This window comes from Apteryx rowi, unplaced genomic scaffold, assembly GCF_003343035.1.
Source record: "Apteryx rowi isolate R43461 unplaced genomic scaffold, aptRow1 scaffold_541, whole genome shotgun sequence".
NCBI lineage: Eukaryota > Metazoa > Chordata > Aves > Apterygiformes > Apterygidae > Apteryx > Apteryx rowi.
In genome coordinates, this window is record NW_020450807.1 from 459,836 (window position 1) to 479,009 (window position 19,174).

General features: G+C 36.2%; 1 long non-coding RNA gene across 4 annotated transcripts in view; it reads left to right on the forward strand.

Annotated features, from left to right (window-relative positions):
• LOC112973428 overlaps positions 1–19,174 on the forward strand; it is a 114,284-nt gene that overhangs the window by 12,341 nt on the left and 82,769 nt on the right. For all 4 annotated transcript variants that reach the window (XR_003255976.1, XR_003255978.1, XR_003255977.1 and 1 more), the window contains exon 2: positions 18,991–19,090. This is a non-coding gene — a long non-coding RNA (uncharacterized LOC112973428). The remainder of the gene's footprint in view (positions 1–18,990; positions 19,091–19,174) is intronic.

The window sequence follows — 19,174 nt, forward strand, 5'->3', positions numbered from 1 at the left end:
TCAGTCTGGCTGTGCTGCAAGCCAGTCTGCTCTTAACTGTAAGCACTTAGTGGGCTCATTAGCTTGGGTATTAAATATAGTTTGAGATCTCTCACTAGGAGCTGTTTTAAGACAACAGTGTGGCTGGCAGATATGTCTATATTTAATCACATAAATATTCTTACACTTCAAAAAGAATCAGAGAACTTCTACAAATCTTTCAAGATCAATATTAAGCTTCCTAAATAGTATTTTTAAATTTGCATAACAATTACTCTAAATAGGAATTTGTCCTCTTGTACAATAGAGTGCAACAAGCTGGATTACACTTTCAATGAAATCATGATCTCAGCTGCAACACTGGTGTAAATCTTTAGTGATTGCAGTAATTATAAGATAACTGAAAGCATACTGTTTTCAGTTATCTAACTGCTTAGTTTTTGGAAATGGAAGTCTGTTGGATCTGATGTGTGTGTGTGTGTGTGTGTGTGTGTGTGCGTGTGCATATAAGAAACATGGAATGATGATTTATGTTGAAAGGGACCACCAGAGGTTTAATGCAACTCCTTGCTCAAATCAAGTCTATTGGGATTAAGTTGCACGTGGCTGTGTCCAATTGAATCTTGAACACCTTCAAGGACAGACTTAACAACCTCTCTGGGCAGCCTGTTCCAGTATTTGACAACTCTCGTGTGGTTGCTGTGTAATGTGTATATTTGTGTGGTGTGGTGTTTGTGGTTTTTTTGTTTTGTTTTTGTTTGTTTAAGATCAGATCCTTTTCTGTGGAGCTGCTTCCTAGACAGTCTGCCCCCAGCCTACAGTGTTGAATGGGGTTACCCCATCCCAGTTATTGGACTTTGTGCTTGCTCTTGTTGAACGTCATGAGGTTCTGGTCAGCCCATTTCTCCAGCCTGGCTAAGTTACTCTGGAAAGCAGCTCTGCCTTCCAGTGTATTAGCTATTTCCCTGCCCCAAGTTACTATCATCTGCAAACTTGCTTACTATCATCTGCAAACATCACCCAGTTTGTCAATGAAGACGTTAAACAATATGGGCTCCAGTAATGATCACTGAGGTACCCCACTTATTACTGCATGACAGCTGGACTTTGCATTGCCAATCACAACCCTGAGCCTGGTAGTCCAACCAATTTTCCATTCACTTTACTGTCCGCTTATCCAGCCCACATTTCACTAATTCTTGATAAGGAAACTATGGGAGACCGTCAAAGACCTTGCTAAAATCAGGGTATACAGCATGCGCTGTCTTCCACTTGTTCAAAGTGCCAGTCACCTTGTTATAGAAAACAATGAATTTTATCAGGCACACAATTTGCCCGTGATAAACCGATGCTGACTGTTCCCAGTCACCTTGTCTTTCATGTATTTAGAAATGACTTTGAGGAGGTTGTGCTCCATAACCATCCCAGAGACTGAGATGAGGCTGACTGGCCTGTTGTTCCCTGGATCCTCCTTCTTGCTCTTCTTGAAGATGGGTGACGTTTGTCTCTTTCCAGCCATCAGGAACCTACCCTGATTGCCGTGACCATTCAAAGATGGTAGAGAGCAGGCTCGTGTATGTCCAAGTCAGTTAAGTGATTCCTAACTCTTTCTTCCTCTACTACACTCTCCTTAGCCTTCCTTTTGCTGCAAATGTACCTACAGAAGCCTTTCTAGTTGCCCTTCTAGTTGTCCCTGGCTCGTTTCAGCTCCAGCTGAGCTTTCGCTTTTCCACTCTGACACGTGCAGGCCATGTCTCTGTACTCCTGCTTCCATTTTCTGTATAGTTCCTTTCCTTGTCTGAGCTCAGATGGGAGCTTCATGTTCATCCGTTATGGCCTTTTGCCATACTTACTTGTCTTTTTGCACGTTCCTGTGCTCTGAGGAGGCTGTCCTTGAAGATCAGCCAGCTCTCTGGGGCTCCTTTGCCCTCCAGGGCAGTTTCCTATGGGATCCTGCCAAGCAGGTTGCTGAAGAAGCTAAAGTCTGCTCTTCTGAAATCCAGGGTTGTTACTCTGCTGTTAATCTTGTTCACTCACCTCAGGCTCTTAAACTTCACAGTCTCAGGGTCACTGCAGATTATATTATAAGATTATTGTATTTGGAAACACCCATAATAAGATTAACTGTAGCTGAGAGCTATAGCTGTGAAAATGTTACAGATAATGTAAATTAGTTTATGAGCGAAATACTCCTTAAAAAGTATGGAGAAAGATGACCCCCAGGTGGCACAAGAAAGAAATCTGTAATAATTGTCCCAGTTTACACACTGTATCAGTTTAACTAAGATGTAATGTTAATTTTACTCTCCTGAAATTGCATGAGCAAGCCAAATAACTACAAACTGAGTTTAATTCATGGAAAATGGTCTCTGCATCCAGTAGTGAGAAAGCAGGTAGTACTCAGGTTAAACTGCCTGAAGGGAGGCTTGTAGCTTTCTCATTATAAGGATGAGTAAGGATACTGCAAAGGTATGGTCTCTCCCGTACTAGGAACACTGATGTGCAATTTCAGAAATAAGTGTCTATAATGTTTTAGCTATAGTCAATGCTTTGAGCTATGGGGAGGAGATACTCCCTTCTAGGCCTATTTTTAAATGCATTCTTATTACTGACGACCTGGCATTTACTTTTTTTTTTTTTTTGAGGATACAACAGAAATAACTACTGCATCATGTTTTTATCTGCTTTTTCAATCAAGTAATATATTAGTAATTTACATTGTTCCAAATGTATGGTAAAAACACTTGCCGCTTGGTTTTCTGTTTTGTCACTTGGTTTCTATTTTCTTTTTTTTCTTGTGTCCATTTGCTTCCCTTACCAATTTTCTTCAATTTCTAGCTCCTGATTTGCATTCATTAACATTAAGTTATCCTTTCTTTCATTCATTGTGTGCCTTTATTTTGACTGCACTTTTAATCCAATGTGACTTTCAATCCCGTGTGACCTGTTCTTTATATATCTTGTAAAAAGATCTTAAATGGTTTGTATATATCAAAGAATTCATTTCTTTTTCCAGATGATGCTTACTCAGTCTGTGGAAGTGTTGGTTCTTAAAGCAACAGGCCTGTGTATTTCAGGGTTTGACACTTTTTTTCTTTTTTTTTGTCTGTGATTAAATCATGACCACTTGTTTCTGAGATCCCACTAATTTTCCTAATTCAGAGGTTCTCATAGGTATTGAGTTTCTCCAAACTCTGTGGAAATAGAGAGGAGAGACCTCCTTCCAAATATTAATGTGAAAGACACTGGAAGTCTCAGCTATGAAGAAGTTCAATTGGAACTTGCATTATTTTATACAATAGCAAAGTTCACCATGAGTAAAATCAAAATCTATAAAAAAATCTATACAGATCTATAGAAAACCACTGTTTTGGTTCTGCCACTCCCAGACTTGCTTGTAAGTGCTATGATGAATTCCTGTTTTTAGTCAACAAAGTTCTGGGATGTAGAATGCTACATCCGGCAAAAAGGAAATTTGAAATGGGAAAATCTGTCTTTAAAATAGTTCTGAGAATTTTATTACAGAGCTAACATTAACCTTGGTTAAGAGTTAACAGATCAATATTGATCATATTGAAGTTAATCGTGACAACTTATGCACTCCTTACACATTACAGATAAATCTTATAGTGCAGTGTATTTCTGGACTCCCATCCTACCCAGCTAGTTATGAAGGAGACAACAATTTTGAATCATACTAGCCTCATAACAGCACTGTAAGGCAAAATAGGATATGCGATGAGGGAATCGGCTGGTCAAACAGCTGATACCTGCAGAGCTGACTAGATGAGTCAAGTGATGCTTAAGTTGACTCCTAATGGTAAGGCAGACTGAAGTTTTCTTCCCTGCAATATTCCAGATGCTGACTCTTCAGGCCTGAAGTTTTGGCTCAAATACAGATGTGGGCTGACAATTACTGTCCATCTGTAGAAGGCCTGTCTTTTGGAGGAGGAATATTGTATCTTCAGTTAGCATTGATTAGATAAATTCAGATAAAATGCCAGAATTGCATTCAAAGCACTTGTTGAGGCCTGAGCTCATTCCAAATTTTCCAAAGTGCATTCATGTTTTTAAGCAAACCAAAGTATTTCTCATCTATATTTTGTCCCAAATAGACATTCATTCTCAAACTGTGATAAAATGTACAATTTATGTCAATATAATATATGTAGAATTTTATATCTAAGTTTATGTAACTTATACCAAATGTAGAAGCTGATTTTTATGAAATGAAAGATCTACATTACATCTTTCCTACCTCTGGAAGTTTTAATTTCCTGTATTTTGCTCCTTAACTTCAGAGTTAAAGCCTCAAAACCTGTTCTCATAACCGAAGAATTACTGTTGCTGCTGGCTTATGTATTCCTTTAATACCATATCTTAAATGGAAGGAAAAATTATGTCTTTCTTGTTGATGTGTGCATACCATTTTCAGTGGTTTAACCAGTCAGTGTAGAACACAAACTTGAATAAAATTATGATGAATAAATCCTCCTTCTACAAAATCTGATATGAAATAATAAGTAACAAAATATGACCTTTGCATGATAAAATATTAGTGTAAAATCCACCTACAAAATATAGAAAACAGACTGATTTTTTTTTTCCAGAGTGGAGCCATGTGTAGCTGGTTCTAAGTGTTATCTAAATATTTCTTTAATCTGTTTCACAGTATGGTTTTTCTCTTCTATCTATATCTTGTATACTATCCAGATAGTATACTTGGTACCACGTTAAATAGTATATACAAAACAGAAGATCTGTTTTTTAACTTCATGTTCATTTGTTGTTTACCTCATGTTCTTTCCTACTTGTTGTGTCATCTTGTTTTTTAAAAGTATTGACACAGATACAAGCCAGGCTTCTTGGATTATTCTACCAAATAGGAGAAGAATGCCTTGATGGAGAACTTGCCCTTTTTTTTCTCCTTCCCTTAAATGAAGGGTCAGAGTTTTCAATGTGTACCATTGTAATTATTTAGAAAGGAATGTGTTTAACTGCTTTCAAGCCAATTCCATTCTGCAATAGACTGAAGATAATAGACATAGTGCAGAGAAGGATCAAGCATGGTCCCTTTTTCAGCTGGTTATAAAATTACTTCAGTTTTTTTTCTAATTGACTAATAAATTGATTCTGAAAATAGTTACAAAGTAGAAATCCACCTTGTATTTAAAGTATATATTCTGGTCTGATAACAGCATAACTGATTTTTATTTTCTATTATTGATTCTTGAATTAAATATGCCTAAGGACTAAAATATCAGACTTCTGTTTGGTTTCATTAATATTTTCAATATAGCTTGATAAGTGATTATGTTGCTTTGTTGTTTTATAGGCAAATTAATACAACAAATCCTTTTTTTCCCTCTTTTTCCTCATTATTTTCTAGAAGCATTGTGATCGTTGCAAAAAAGTGCACTTTTTTTAGGTAAGAAAGAATTCTGACATGGAAAAGATCCCCCCCTGAGAACTGCTACTTGCTGCTAATGACCAGTCCTACGACCTTGGTATTTACTTTAGAAAACAAGTTCTTTACATGCACAGAATTGAGAAAATTACAAAGCAATAACCAGAGAAGAACCAGTGTCTAATTCAAGAACACCTTTTTTTTTTTGGTTCTTCTGTAAATAATATAAAGTTATTTTATTTTCTGTAAACCCCATAAAGAAGAAAAAGCAAGCTGTTGTAACTTTTTTCATAAGGCTTTCATTTTAATACTTACATATATAATAACAATACTCAACATCTCCAGAAAGAGTATTCCATGTGAAAAATCCCAGAGGGAGTTTGAATGAATCTTCTAGCTATGAGTTTAGACCTGATCATATGCTTCATAAAAAAGAGGCTGTTATCAGCATGATGTTCAAAAGAAAGTCTTGACTTGCTCACTTAATACTTTAAATCCTGTATCAGAAAACCTTAAAAGACTAAGCAGGGATTTCTTGTCCCGAGTGAGATGAAGGAAAGAGTTTTATAAGGATCCAGCAGCAGACTTATGATTTTTTTTGTTGAAAAGATCTCTTAAAGTGCTTGCAAGAGCACGTCTCCTGGAAAATTATATTGTTGCAGTAAGTTACTGGTTTTGTTTTTCATAGGTAGAAAGTCAGTGGAGTAGTTTCACTGCTTAATGAAGTAAAGGCAGATTCCTTTTCTGAGCTTAAAGCTGTACCTCTCATGCAAGCTGAACTGACATCATTTTCAATAGCTGCTGAATGCATCTGCTTCCCTCTTTTACCTAGGTAGTGTGGAAAAACTGAGAGACCTCTAGGCTGACCTGTTGTTATAGGCATGAAGAATTAAGCATATGTTTGCATGTACTGTACCACATGCCTCTCCTAGTTGCTCTGATTTTGTTTTGTTGTGCTATAGACATAGTGTCAAAGACTCAGACCCACACTTTTCACCTGATTCCTTGAGCACCTTTGAGAATGGGAAAATCAGTTCTGCCTCTGCAAGTACATTGCATATAATTTTGAATGATAACTTGCAATGAGGAAGAAATAGAGGGCTCAGAAAATAAGTATTTTGTTTTGTCATATAAATAATAAGATAAGTCTTATATTAAGAAATCCAGGGAACCAGAATAGGTAGAAAACACATACTTCATCTTCTATCTTAGAAAACATTCAAATGATGAATTTGAAGTAGGATGCAGGTCAAAACTTGAAATCTAAAAATCATTGCTTGAAGAAGAGAAAATTTGCTCAGAATTTATTCTGCCTTCCAGCTGTCTGCTGCTCTGTCAGTAACATGGAACCATATAACTTTTGTGTCCAACTCCAGCAAATATGAAGTAATGCATAACATGGATTTTATGTTGTAGTGCCAGTTTTATGAAAAAAAGTGGCCACCTGAGATTTTAAGCATCAGCAGGACATTGACTGGTGCACATTGCAAGACTTTGAAAATAAATTTTGCTTAACCTTATTACTTACAGAAGTGTAGGACTGTAGCAAAAATAGCCCAACCAACTGACCAAAAAATACCTGGAGAGATTTTTATTTCCCCATCTTATTTTCTATAATTTCAAAGACTTTAAAAGGGTGAAATAAACCCTTAACAGTTCTGCTACATCTGCTAGCTTTGTATGTGGACTTCCCATGCTTATAAATTGTGGTAACTCTGTGGTCAGATATCTGCACTGCAGAATGAGAGAAAGTTACTACAATGTACACTGGTGAACTTTCCCAAATGGTGTGCAAAGATGCAAAAGGTTTCAGAAGAGTTCTCGCTCTATTGTGTGGTAGTAGTACTCTAAAAGTCTATGAAAGGGGATTTTTTGGCCTATTTACTATCTTATGACACATCTGTCAGATGGAAACTGAGGAAGAGGGGGATATGTTTCACTACCTGAGAGGCTGTTACCTCTTTGTTCTCTAAAAATTTGCAAAGGTGAATGCCTGTGCTCTATTAATTCTTCTGTTTGCCTTCTTCTGGATGCTTTTTTATCTTTGGCAACATTCTTCTCTATCATGAAACCTAACATTAAGAAATTTGTGCAAACAAAATATTTGATAAATGGCAAAATGTCTTTCTGTGTTTTTCCATATTTCACAGATTATAATCACACTATAATTCACATTTTTTTTCTTTTTTAATCCATTAAATATGAGTTCTGTGGTTCTATGCCTCTTTTCCAACTGGATGCTGAACAGATTCAACAACAATAGATTATTTGGTTCTGGGAACCCCAGATGTTACTAGGAAGTCTTTGATAGAGGGTTTGTGAAATAAATCTAAAATAATTTATTATTTGATAAAGGTATTAGATACCTAAATCCTGCAACTTTGGATGCATGCTCAGTTAGTTAATCTGAAAACTTCTTGCTACTAGCTCACAGAGCTTATCTGTAGGCCATAAGTAGGACCATTCTCTATACTGTCTTTAACGTCTCTGCCATCTCATACCACCTCTAGATCACTTTGGTGGGAGAAAAACTAACCCTCCACAAATACTTCCAAATGCTATTTTGCTCACCTTTCTAGAGTTATGTAAGCAACTGCATGAGGTATAACAGGATGAAAAAACAAGAACATATTTTCTCTTCAACATTGCACCACTATAAAGGCAAGTTGTTGGTGCAGAAGAAAAATACAGAAGCGGTGTTTTAATCTGCAAATAAGGGTGTCCAAAAAAGACTTTTGAAATAAATAAATGTAGAAATCCTAGTAACTAATCTAAATTAATCTTTGCCAAATTACCATGAAAAATGCTAAATCCTGTTCCAGTCTTTTAGCTTTGTTTCCTCTTTTTATTGTAAGGTCAATAAATCAAAGGGTTAAATAACAGCTAAATTTGAGTTACAATAACTTAGTAGTTTTATTTTCCTTCTTTGATAATTCTTGCCGTACAGGCAAGATGACAGAGGAAAGTCAGAGGATACTGTGCCATTTCTCTACAAATGGTGAATAACAATTTTTTTCTAGTGTTTTGAAAGCCCTACTGTCCCAATGAACTTTGTTGAATATCTATAATATAGATACACTTTTGTGGGTTTAAAACTGTCATTTTTCAGGGGGCTTTTGGTTATTAAATAGTGTACTCTTTCTCTTGGTTGCTTTCTTCCTCAACTAGTTTATGTAACTTAGATTAACAACTGCATCTTCTACTCTCTAGGTAGTCCCCTTGATGCTGAAATTTGTAGCAACTGGGAGACCATGTAATCATGTCTAGTAAAATATTTTCCCCAGTGTGTTAGGCTGATGTTCTTGTCTTTGGGGTTTTCCTCCCTGAGAATTGCCACTAATCCTTCTCTAATACCTCTTATTTTTGCTTAAATATAATGTCGGCTAAAAAAAAAAGTGCTGTTCTGCATAGCTGGTCTGCTGTCACAGAGGATAATTGGATAAAAATCCAGCTGTTTCTACTTAGAATCTTGAAAAACTAGAAGATACAACACACAAATGGCATAAAATATCAGGTCTTCTCTGTCTTCTGTGCTCCCAATCTGACAGATCTTAGATGCTTTCAAGAATCTTTTATACTGAAGGATTCTTTACCAGATATATGATTGTTTGCTGCTATGAAATCTCTTCCTTAGGGATCCAAGGTAAAAATATATACCAATTTACCATCTGAATACACTGGCCAGAGGAGCATGTAGCTTTTAATATCTGAAAGAAGAGTAAGATTAACATCTTCTTGAAGCCTCTTAAGCTTGTGATCCTTTGGCTGATCCCTTTCAAGATACTACTGCACCAGTTCCACACCAAACATGAGGAAAAGATGTATGAGTATCATCACAGCATTGCTAAAAATCATGACTGTTTAGAAACTGCTAATAGGATGTGTGAAGGAGAAACATGTGTTTTAAATCATTCTGTTCATGGGGGCTTGGGTGCTTTGTTCTGTCGAGAGCCTTTCTTTGACAGTAGTTGCCAATGCCCTTATTTCAAAGGAGTGATTAGAGTTCACAATCTTCTCTTAAAACCTGTGGCAATGGGAGAATACATGGATCATGTCCTGCTTTCATAAATGATGGTCTTTTGTTGTGAGTGCTTTCAAGAAAAGAGGAAAAGTGGGTTTCGGTCACCTCCTCTGCTGAATAGACTCGAACACCCAATTCTTATTTTCCAGGACTAAGCTAAGCAATGTGTAGGCATCCTGCTGTTCCTGTTGGTAGTACAGGGCTGCGCAGAAAGACTTTGTGCTCTACAGCATGAAGAGGAAAGGACCTCGCACCTAGGCAGCTGCTGCTCTGTTTGGTGTCTGAGCTCCACATGGATTTTGGGGAGGGAATTTACAGGAGCCTCAGATACTTGTCTTATGGATGAAAAATCAGTCTCTGGTTTCCAGGTGGAACCACACTCATATTGGTGTTGGTTCCTGTCTATAATAATGCTAAAAGAAATAGTTGTTTTCTATTGTCAAGTTGATAGAGAAATACAAACCTTGACTCCATATTTTTAAGAATATGAATATATTTGCTAGCACTTTATGAACAATATGCTAAAAATAAAACCTAGTTAGTGGACACACAGCTGTTAATGTTATTAATTAATGGTATCAAATTGTTAATCATAATTTTAAATGCTAGGTCACTTTCTATTGCAGTGGAGAGCACTGGCAGTTTTCCCATGGCAGGCTGTTCAGAAGAAGTGACAGTTTTGTAATTATCCTTGTTTCCAAATATTGAAGAAAATTGCAACTGTTCCAAAAATATGCTAGGAAAACTACCTAAGGCAATGTTTCATGTTCAACATTTGAGAGTCATTAGAAGAGTAGAAGCTCATTATGTATCTTAATAGATACATGTTACTGTTGGAAGGACAAACATATAATTTCTTTGTATATGTTTATTTATTTTTTTTGTTTTGCTAAACAAATGCTCAGCAATTTTTCATCTAAAATAAATCAAATTTCATATCTCAGTCTTACTGAGGACTTTTTTTCTCCCCCCACAAAATTCTATTGGAACTACAGAATAGATATATATTCATATGGTTACTAAGATACAAATAACTACAGAAATATTGAAGATGCCAGTCATGAGGAGATTGTTGTTTGTTTCATATCATCTCAGAATACCTCCCAATTTGAAGATGGAAATTTTTTTTCAAAAAATTAACCTGACAACATGGTTAATTGAGTCTCCTAGAATTATGGACCTTTAGGCAATCTCATCAACATAGTATATGAATTAATGCAAGTAATATTCTCAAAATTTATTGAAAATTGCTAAGAAATGCATATTGGCAAGTTTAAGGAAATGATTTTTACATTTTATTTATTATAAAACTCATAATCCATTAAGTTATACAGTTTTTTTTTGTTGTTTCATCAGTCTTAGAGATGATTATTTGCTTATTCTATCTTGTTTTGTTGAATCTTGCTGTTGCTAGTGATTCATCTTCAAATTTTTCATCTCAGTCAATTCTTGGTTGAAAAGCTTATTCTGCTTGTATATAAATATAATTTCACCCTGTATCCATTGACATTTTAATCTCTATGCATTCATATAAGCCTGAAGATTGTTTAAACTCTGTGATCTGTATATTAATAACAGAACCTTTCTGTGTTCAGTGTCTCTTTTTGCTGTTGTGGTAGCTCTCTGGAAGCATTAGAGTTTCACACTGTCAAAACGAATATGCTATAAAAGTAGTATACCTGATAGAGTTAAGCTTTGTCTTCAGTACTTTTAACTGTTTAAATATTGGAAATATAAAATATATTTGAAGATAGAAATTCTATTGAAATAGGGGGAAAAAAAGGCAAAAAAGTGGCTATGAAGAGACACAAAAAAAAAGCCACTACTTTTAAACCTCTGACTAGACCATTGAATGTAGGCACACATGCTTAGGTATCCAAATTAATCTTTTTTTTTTTTTTTCACATGAGATTTCCATAGACTTCAAAATATTTATGTAGAATGGTCAATCATTTTTCTATTGTTTTAAAGTAATAAGCAAATTTAATTTATTCTTAAATGTCCATATCACATCTCCCCATGAAAATAATAACTACTTTTTCCTTACCAATGTAGACAAATCAGAGTTCATACTATCATGTCCAACCATATCTCATACTCCATCTCATAACATACTTAAGGTTATCTAATTCTTCTTCATCAATTTTGGGATGATTCTCAAGTTTGTACAACCAGCTAGGGCAGTTTTGAACTCCATATTTATTCTCTCTATCAAAATATGTGCTAAAGTTAGATCAGTGAGCCTACAATTGCTTGGATCATTTTTTTTCTTCCACCAGTATTGTCCAGCCAATATTGGAGACTGTTCCCAGAACTGTCTTGATTTGTATATTGATTATCTTTACTTTGTCATTGCAGTAGAGCAGGCCCACTTATTCATCCCTAGTTTTTCTTGCTTATCTAATTGAACTTCTCAATGTGTTAATTTCTTTTACTAAGCTTTTTTTTTTTTTTTTTTTTTGTAATTTTCACTTAAGCACATACTCTAGAGCCGTTGACTTGTCTGGGAACTAAAACCTCCAAAAGCACCTGTGTGTTTTTGGGGTGTTTGTTCTTCATATACTTGATCTTTCAGAAGTCCAAATTGTCAGGTTATTAGTATTCCTATGGAAGCACGTAACTTGCATTTTAAGCAGAAGATTGCCAAGTTTCAAAAAAAGCAATTGGGTTGATGGGGAATGCACAGTTACCAAAGGCAGGAGTGGAAGACCATATTTGCACTATGGTGATGGAGATGAGTAGTCACATGTCTGATTTTCAGATTATCTAGTATTGGAGTGTGGTTCTGATGTAGGCAGTTAAAATGAGCAAGTATTTGGTAGTAATAAACTTCCATTAAATTGAATTGTTCCTGAACTATCCACCGGAGGTAAAAAGCAAGCAACACTGCAGCTGCCCAACCTGATCAAATGTGAGTGAGAACGTTAGGGCAAAAGACTGAGGAACAGAGTAATATTTTTAGAATGACTGAGGAGAAAAAGCTAGGGAAGGAAATAATGTAGAAAATGGTCCTAAAACATCATAAAAACATCCTGTGGACATCTAGGATTAAGTCAGTCTGCACTGGTAGATCTTCACTTATCTCCTCACCCTTGCTGAAAGCCATTCAGACTTCTTTGAAGACACACGATGAACTTTTGGTGCTGTGATTAGGTTGAGATTTATTTGATAATTATTTTATGAGGGTTCTATTAATAAAAAAAAAGAAAAAAAGATGCAAATTAGTTTACTCAGCCCATTCTTCATGAACATTCAAAAACTTGAAACACATACCCAGGCTTTGGGTTCCAAGTGCAAGGTGTGTACCCTTGCAAATAAATTTTAGTATATGTGAACTACAAATGCCTTTGTGGATACATAAAAATAACAGTGCAATTTTGGTTCTTATTTATTATGACATTTGGTAATTCTGGAGTAGTACTGAAAGCTACAAATACACTCGGGCCAAGATAATTGGCCTGTCATGCACTCTTACTTTGGCATACAGCCTTACCTAATATGCCAGTGTAGCAGGGCATGATGTGCTGTCAAGATGATTTGTCAAGCCTGGGAAGTTTCGAAGACAGTATCTCACTGCTTAAGAATTTTTATTTATTAATACACTTTTAAGCAATTGTTTGAATGTGCTCACTATCCTGTTTGCATAGTTCATTGGAGTCAGTGAGCACAGCAGCCTCTCAATGTTTGTTTCTAAAAGCTCAGAGCTGGCAACATACAGGGAACAACTGGGAGCAAACAGTGCAGGATCCGTGACTAATTTCCCTTTACTCCTCAACTCTGTGTTTTTAGTTTGCATAATAAGGTCTCATAGCCTTGATCTTAATTAGATCATCTGAATGTCACCACGTATAAATAATAACTACAGAGAACTTTTTTTTTTAATTGAAACTTAAAATTTTTCAGATATTGAAAAGACCCGAGCAAGTAGCTCCTATGTTTTCCTCAAGATAAGGTTGAGACTTTATTGCCAAATAATTAACTTGAAAGGACAAATGACTTTCCTTGCTGTTAAATGACAGGGGAAATGCAAGTGAACCTATCCCTCTCCCCTTGATGGACAAAACCGCTGCAAAACTCTGCCAATCTAGTTTAATAGGATACAGTTATAGATTGTGATGGAGGGGTAGTGCAAGTTCTCATACTGCTACTCAAACTCAGATATACTGTACAGTCCCCACTATTTGTGCTCAAGCAATCTCTATGTTATCATTGAACAAGCAATTACTATGAATAGGGAATTAATGATTGAAAACTGGCAAGGAAAACAAATTTCTGATTAGTTCATTGTATTTGCAGATAATAAACTAAAGGCCACGGAATCCTATTGTGCTGATAGATATCTTGATACAGGTAGTAGCTTAACCTAATTATGAAATCATTTTTCCAGAAAAATCAGTGTTCTTTTTTCTATTGCATTATTCCACTTCCACTTTGGTAAAAGCATATTGCACTATTAAATTTTGAATTTGGCCCATTTTCTCTAGCTGATACTATATCTATCACTTCATTATTTTTATTGTAAATTACATTAATGAGGTCAAGGAAGAGTCTTATGTTATTGTTTGAGTGTCTCTTTTTTATGAATTAATTTCAGTTGGAATCAATTCTAATCATTTTTGCTATCACTTGTGTGAGTATTTTGCAGACTGCATTAATTAAGGAAATTGTTCTATAATTACTGCAGTTACCCATATCCTACCAGGTTTCAAAATTACAGAAATAATTATAATCCTAAGAGAGTCAGGCAACTTCTCAAATGCTGCATTATACATGCTACACTAAATGCCATGAAAGACTTGACTAAAATATTAAAACATCTCAGCTGAAAAACCTAACGCTTCCTTCTGCAAAGAGCAAAGGAGTATTTCAGTTGAATATCAGAAAAGTTTTTCATTTTGAAGGTCTGTTTTCTGTTTTTCAGCTACTAAATTAATCAGCTGATATCCTAAAAATATTGCTTTTCATAATAAAAATCTAATATTATCTTTGTGTTTGCTTCCGCATAAACTTTAAATGGTGGGTGGAAATGTCTGTGGAGATACTTGGGTCAAAGAGAAGAGGGAAAAAAAGACATTTTCTTAGACACGGACATATTCTTGGAAAAATAATTTCTTCAGCAGTGGTGCAAAATGTGCATGAATTTAACAGCATGTATTTTGCTATATAGACTTTTTTTTTTCCTAATTTTTCTTTCAGTATGTCTATATATAAAAAGTAAATCACATATGATGAAGCTATAAAAAGAATCTTGAAGGACCTCTTTATATGCTATGACTGTGCCTTATCTTATGGCTGCTGGTCATGACTTCTCTGTGCCTTGGTCAACTTGTACAGCACCAATGGTTCAGGCTCAGGTCTTGCAGACCTAAGTAGCTGAGGGAAGGGGATTGCTGAAGCCAAGCAAAGTTGCGAGGCTGGCTTCTCTCCTGCTTCTGGTTGAAGCAAAGAGATAGGATGGGAGAGTGAAAAGGCATCACTAGCTAGAAGGAGTGCCCATTCAGGATGATAAGGCAGTAGTATGGTGATCCATGCCCAGAGGTTGCCCAGAGGTGTGGTTACCAAAGTGGTTACATTACATAGATCCTATAGGCTCATCTGCTGCAGTGACTTTTGTCTGTAAGACACAGAGACGATCCTGCGAGCAGGCATTTGATCTGTAATTAAGTCTTCTACCTAAGTGGTTGAAAAAGTAGGCAGTAGGGCCATGCTACCTCTTGTGTGCTCTCTCTTTGTGGATCTATTGTATCTTCTGGAAAGTCTGTTAGCGTTACTTTTCTCCCCATTTCTTGCAATGCTAACTGAATCTCATGCATTTTCAGAAAGACCTGTTTGTTCCTGGCTCTGTTATTTCAGGGCTGGCACAAACCCTCTCTCCTTATGTAACTTCCTTAATCTCTGACTCACTGTACTAAGATTTTTTTTTTTTTTTTTTGCTATGATTATTATTTTTGTATTCACGTGATACTTTATATTTGTGTTTCAGCTTTACCTGTTCCATTTTCTGAAACTTTGCAATAGGCTCCATTTCCCACCTGGCTCCTAAGCAGGACAGCCACAGACAGCCATAGCCCCTTTGACAGCCCACTGTCTCAATGCATTTCAGGAAAAGAGACAGACTGAAAATAGTTTTGATGGCAGTGTGGTGGGTTAATGGTTCTGAAAGGAAACTGAAAGATTTTTTGCCAGTTGCAGGTGAGCAAGAGTCAAACTCTGCTCTCTTATTGCAGCCTGAAGCTCCCCCTGGTCTGTCTGTGGCACAGGCCTACCTCATGAACTGGGATTACTGCTGGACAAGAGAATTTATAGCAGCCAGGCAGAATTTCCTTTTCTCCTGTGAACACTGATTTTGGGGGAGTCTCTGGAGGTGAGGATCAAGTATGTCTAGATATAATGATGCAAAAAAAAAGGGTTATAATAGGGAACAGGTGGGTAAAAGGCTATATACTGAGAAAAATTCAAGGAGAAAGGGAGTAGAAAGATCCTGTTCTCAGAAAGTTTGTCTCCCCGTTTCCATACATGTGAGGTCTCCTAGAATTGTTCATCTAAGCTAATCATTAATTTTGGTAAGCAAATACATACATCTTTGACATTGACCATATTTCCAGGCATAAAATAATTCTATCTATGCCTCTGGCTCCAAGAATTTTTCTGGTATAATCTTAGCAAGATGAGGTGGGGTATATTGTAACCCGTACTGAGGTTTTGGAAGATTGGATTTGGAGGAAATTTGGATTGGACCTCCTTATTGCTGAGAACCCAGGGCTCCTAACTTCAGATATTCAAAAACTTTCTGAATACCAGAAAACATTGCCAGCAACACCATTACCTTTGTTTTAGTAGAGAGTGGCTGGATCTGTTTCTCATGAGGAACCCAGTCCTGTGGGTTTGTAATAGGTGTACTTGAAGCGTGTCTGCTATATTGGTCCCCTCAAACTATTCAGTGTTTTTCCACCTAGTTTTGGGACCCATTTTGGTTTAGGTATGAAGCTGCTCACTTCTGGACAACTTTGAATTCAAAATAAGTAGGCATCTAGTGCTTACAGGACTCTGAAGTGAGATAAGAAAGTTTATCATGAGTTCAGAATCCTCTTTTTCCTTTTCTGATGCTCTCACTGGATTGTTCCATAACAATGGATTCAATAGTTTTAAACTGATCTTAATGACAAGCTTAATGGAGAATCACTACATAAACTGCTGGATATACGTGCCTGTTATGGAGGAGTGCACTAAAATTACTATATAGCACTTCTGGATGGCAACATGTCATCTTTTAGAAAATTGTCCCATTCTGAAATTGATTATCTGTTCTCATCCATTTTTATATTAGCTTTGTAGATTTTTCCTGGTTTTGTCACTTACGTGGTTCACTGCTGCTAGTTTATTTATTCATTAATGCTTATTAAGAAGTGATAGGTCTTTTTTCTTCCTTCTTTTTTTCAAGTATTTGAAAATTTTTAAGAGTGCTCCACAACATGTTCATTAGTGGGAGTTGCACCAGCCACACTGAATAGTTCCAGCACACCGCAAGGTTTACTTTCCTGTCAGGAGCTGCTAATATATAAGAGCTTTAAGGGCTTAATCACAGAGTTTGCATTATGAAAAGGGAGTTACAATGCATAAGCAATTGAATGCCTCATATTACATGGAATATGCTAAAATTTAAGTATAGAAATGTTAAATGAAGTATTTTTAATCACTGAAAATGAAACCAAGTAGGATCTTTAAACCTCAGTCTTTAAACCTTTACTGGAATATAAACATGAAACACAGAATTCAAACAAATTAAGGAATAATTTCTCCCTTTCTATATCATTTGAGTAAAGCAGCACTCGAATCACTTTCTTCAAGGCAAGGGAAGACCGTGTCTTTAGAACAGACTGGAGGAAAAAAAGTGAGGAAGAATTGTATCTTTCATACCTCTACTTCCTACATAAATGTCACTGAGGTCTGTGACTGGACCATCTGAGAGTAATCTACAGCCTGTTGGATGGGGCACTCACTGCAGTATAGCTGGAATGCTATCCATTCCTGCTCACATGGGAACTTGATTCAAAGCAGGGTGGAAACAAGTTATTCCCCCTCTGAAGGGAATGCCTTACACCAGGTAATGGAATTAATAGCTGTTGAGCCAAAGAGGGGAATAAATGATGTATGTCAGGTAGAACAGCTCCAGAATGAGATTGCTATGAAGTATTTTGGTTAGGGAATCTCACTAAATGAACTTGAATCCTTATCTCCAACAAAATCTGAATCTGAGTATCACTCATAGTGCCTGGATGCCCAGCTTCGAGGTTACTGAGAGAGTTGAGCCTTGTACCCCCAAAACGCAAACACTGAAACCAGATCATCAATTAATGATTAGATTTGAGATTTTCAAGAAACTTTTGTTGAAACACATTTGTCCAGCTCTCTTGCCATCTCACTGTAATATATGGGTGCTGACAAAAGGCAATAGAATACTGGAAAGTCTGCAAGAAAGTATAAAATGATTCATGCTTTATTAGTTAACTGTTACATGATCAAGGACAGTTACTTTGAACAATAGTCTTTTATGAAAGAGTGCTAGAAGAAACCAGAAAGAATTTGCATCAGTCATGATTCAGTTTTTAGCAATTACCTAGGAAAATCATGGTATGAATGCATAGTATCAACAATATAAAAATAAATATACATAGGAATGATTGAGTGGATTAATGGTTCAAAAAGGAACTTAAAAATAAGTCTTGACAGGCAAAAGAGGAAAAAGCTTTAATGACCCTTTCCAGTACCAAATAAAATGGATATCATTATCATATTTTGAACTTTCAAGAAGATAGTTATGCCTTTGGCAAGAAGGACAGTACAAGAACTGGAAGCTCTTGTCTCAGATCTTCTGTGTTCTCTCATCATGAGAGTTTTTTAGGCAGCGGTGCACTTCTGTACCTAAGGTATTTTCAACATTTCAAACTAATCAGATGGTTTGCTTATCTGTTCTTTCCCGAATCACGTACTGAACTATATTCATTGTCTGTTAGAAATTTTCTGGCAATTTAATTACAGAGCATGAAGCCATTTAGACATTCCCCTGAATTGTTTACCTCTACTTCTGCAAGAAGGAGAAGTGATGCAGATTCTATTGAGAAACTCTCAAAATGAATCTTTGAAAACTTAATATTTTACTATGTATTATCTTACACTCTAAAATCAGTCCACACTCAGCCAAAATTTGTACAGCTCTTGTGCTTTCCTCCTAAAAACTTTCCTACCAATGGTGTGTACAATGTAATGGCCTGAAGTTTTGCATATAGATTTACAAAGGATTATAAGTTAGTGAAACCATCAACTCTGACTCTGTTCAATAAGGCAGTCCTTCCATATACAGCGCAGGATCCAACAGGGGTGAGAAGACTTGCCTTGGCTTTCTCTAACTGTTCGTACTACAGCCTAAGCCTCAGAAAGTATTCAGTGTTGTACCTACCTTGATTTTTGTAGTCTATGGGAAAGTTATTTGACTGTGCTTAAAAATAAGTAAGATGGTAAATAATGATTGACCTGCATCAGTAAGTTAAGAGTTATTTTTCTGTTATCATTCTTGTTTTTCCAGGTTGTTGGTTCCTTTGACATGTTGAGCACTGAAGAGTTCCAGGAAAATAAAGTGCTCCAGCACATGCAATTCCCACATCAGCCTTGGGAGAAGAGGCTTGGTATTTCTCTTTGCTCTGTTGTTTTATGCAGAGCCTTGTGGTAGATACTGGTTATTCTGCTGTCAGTAATTCATGTACGACACC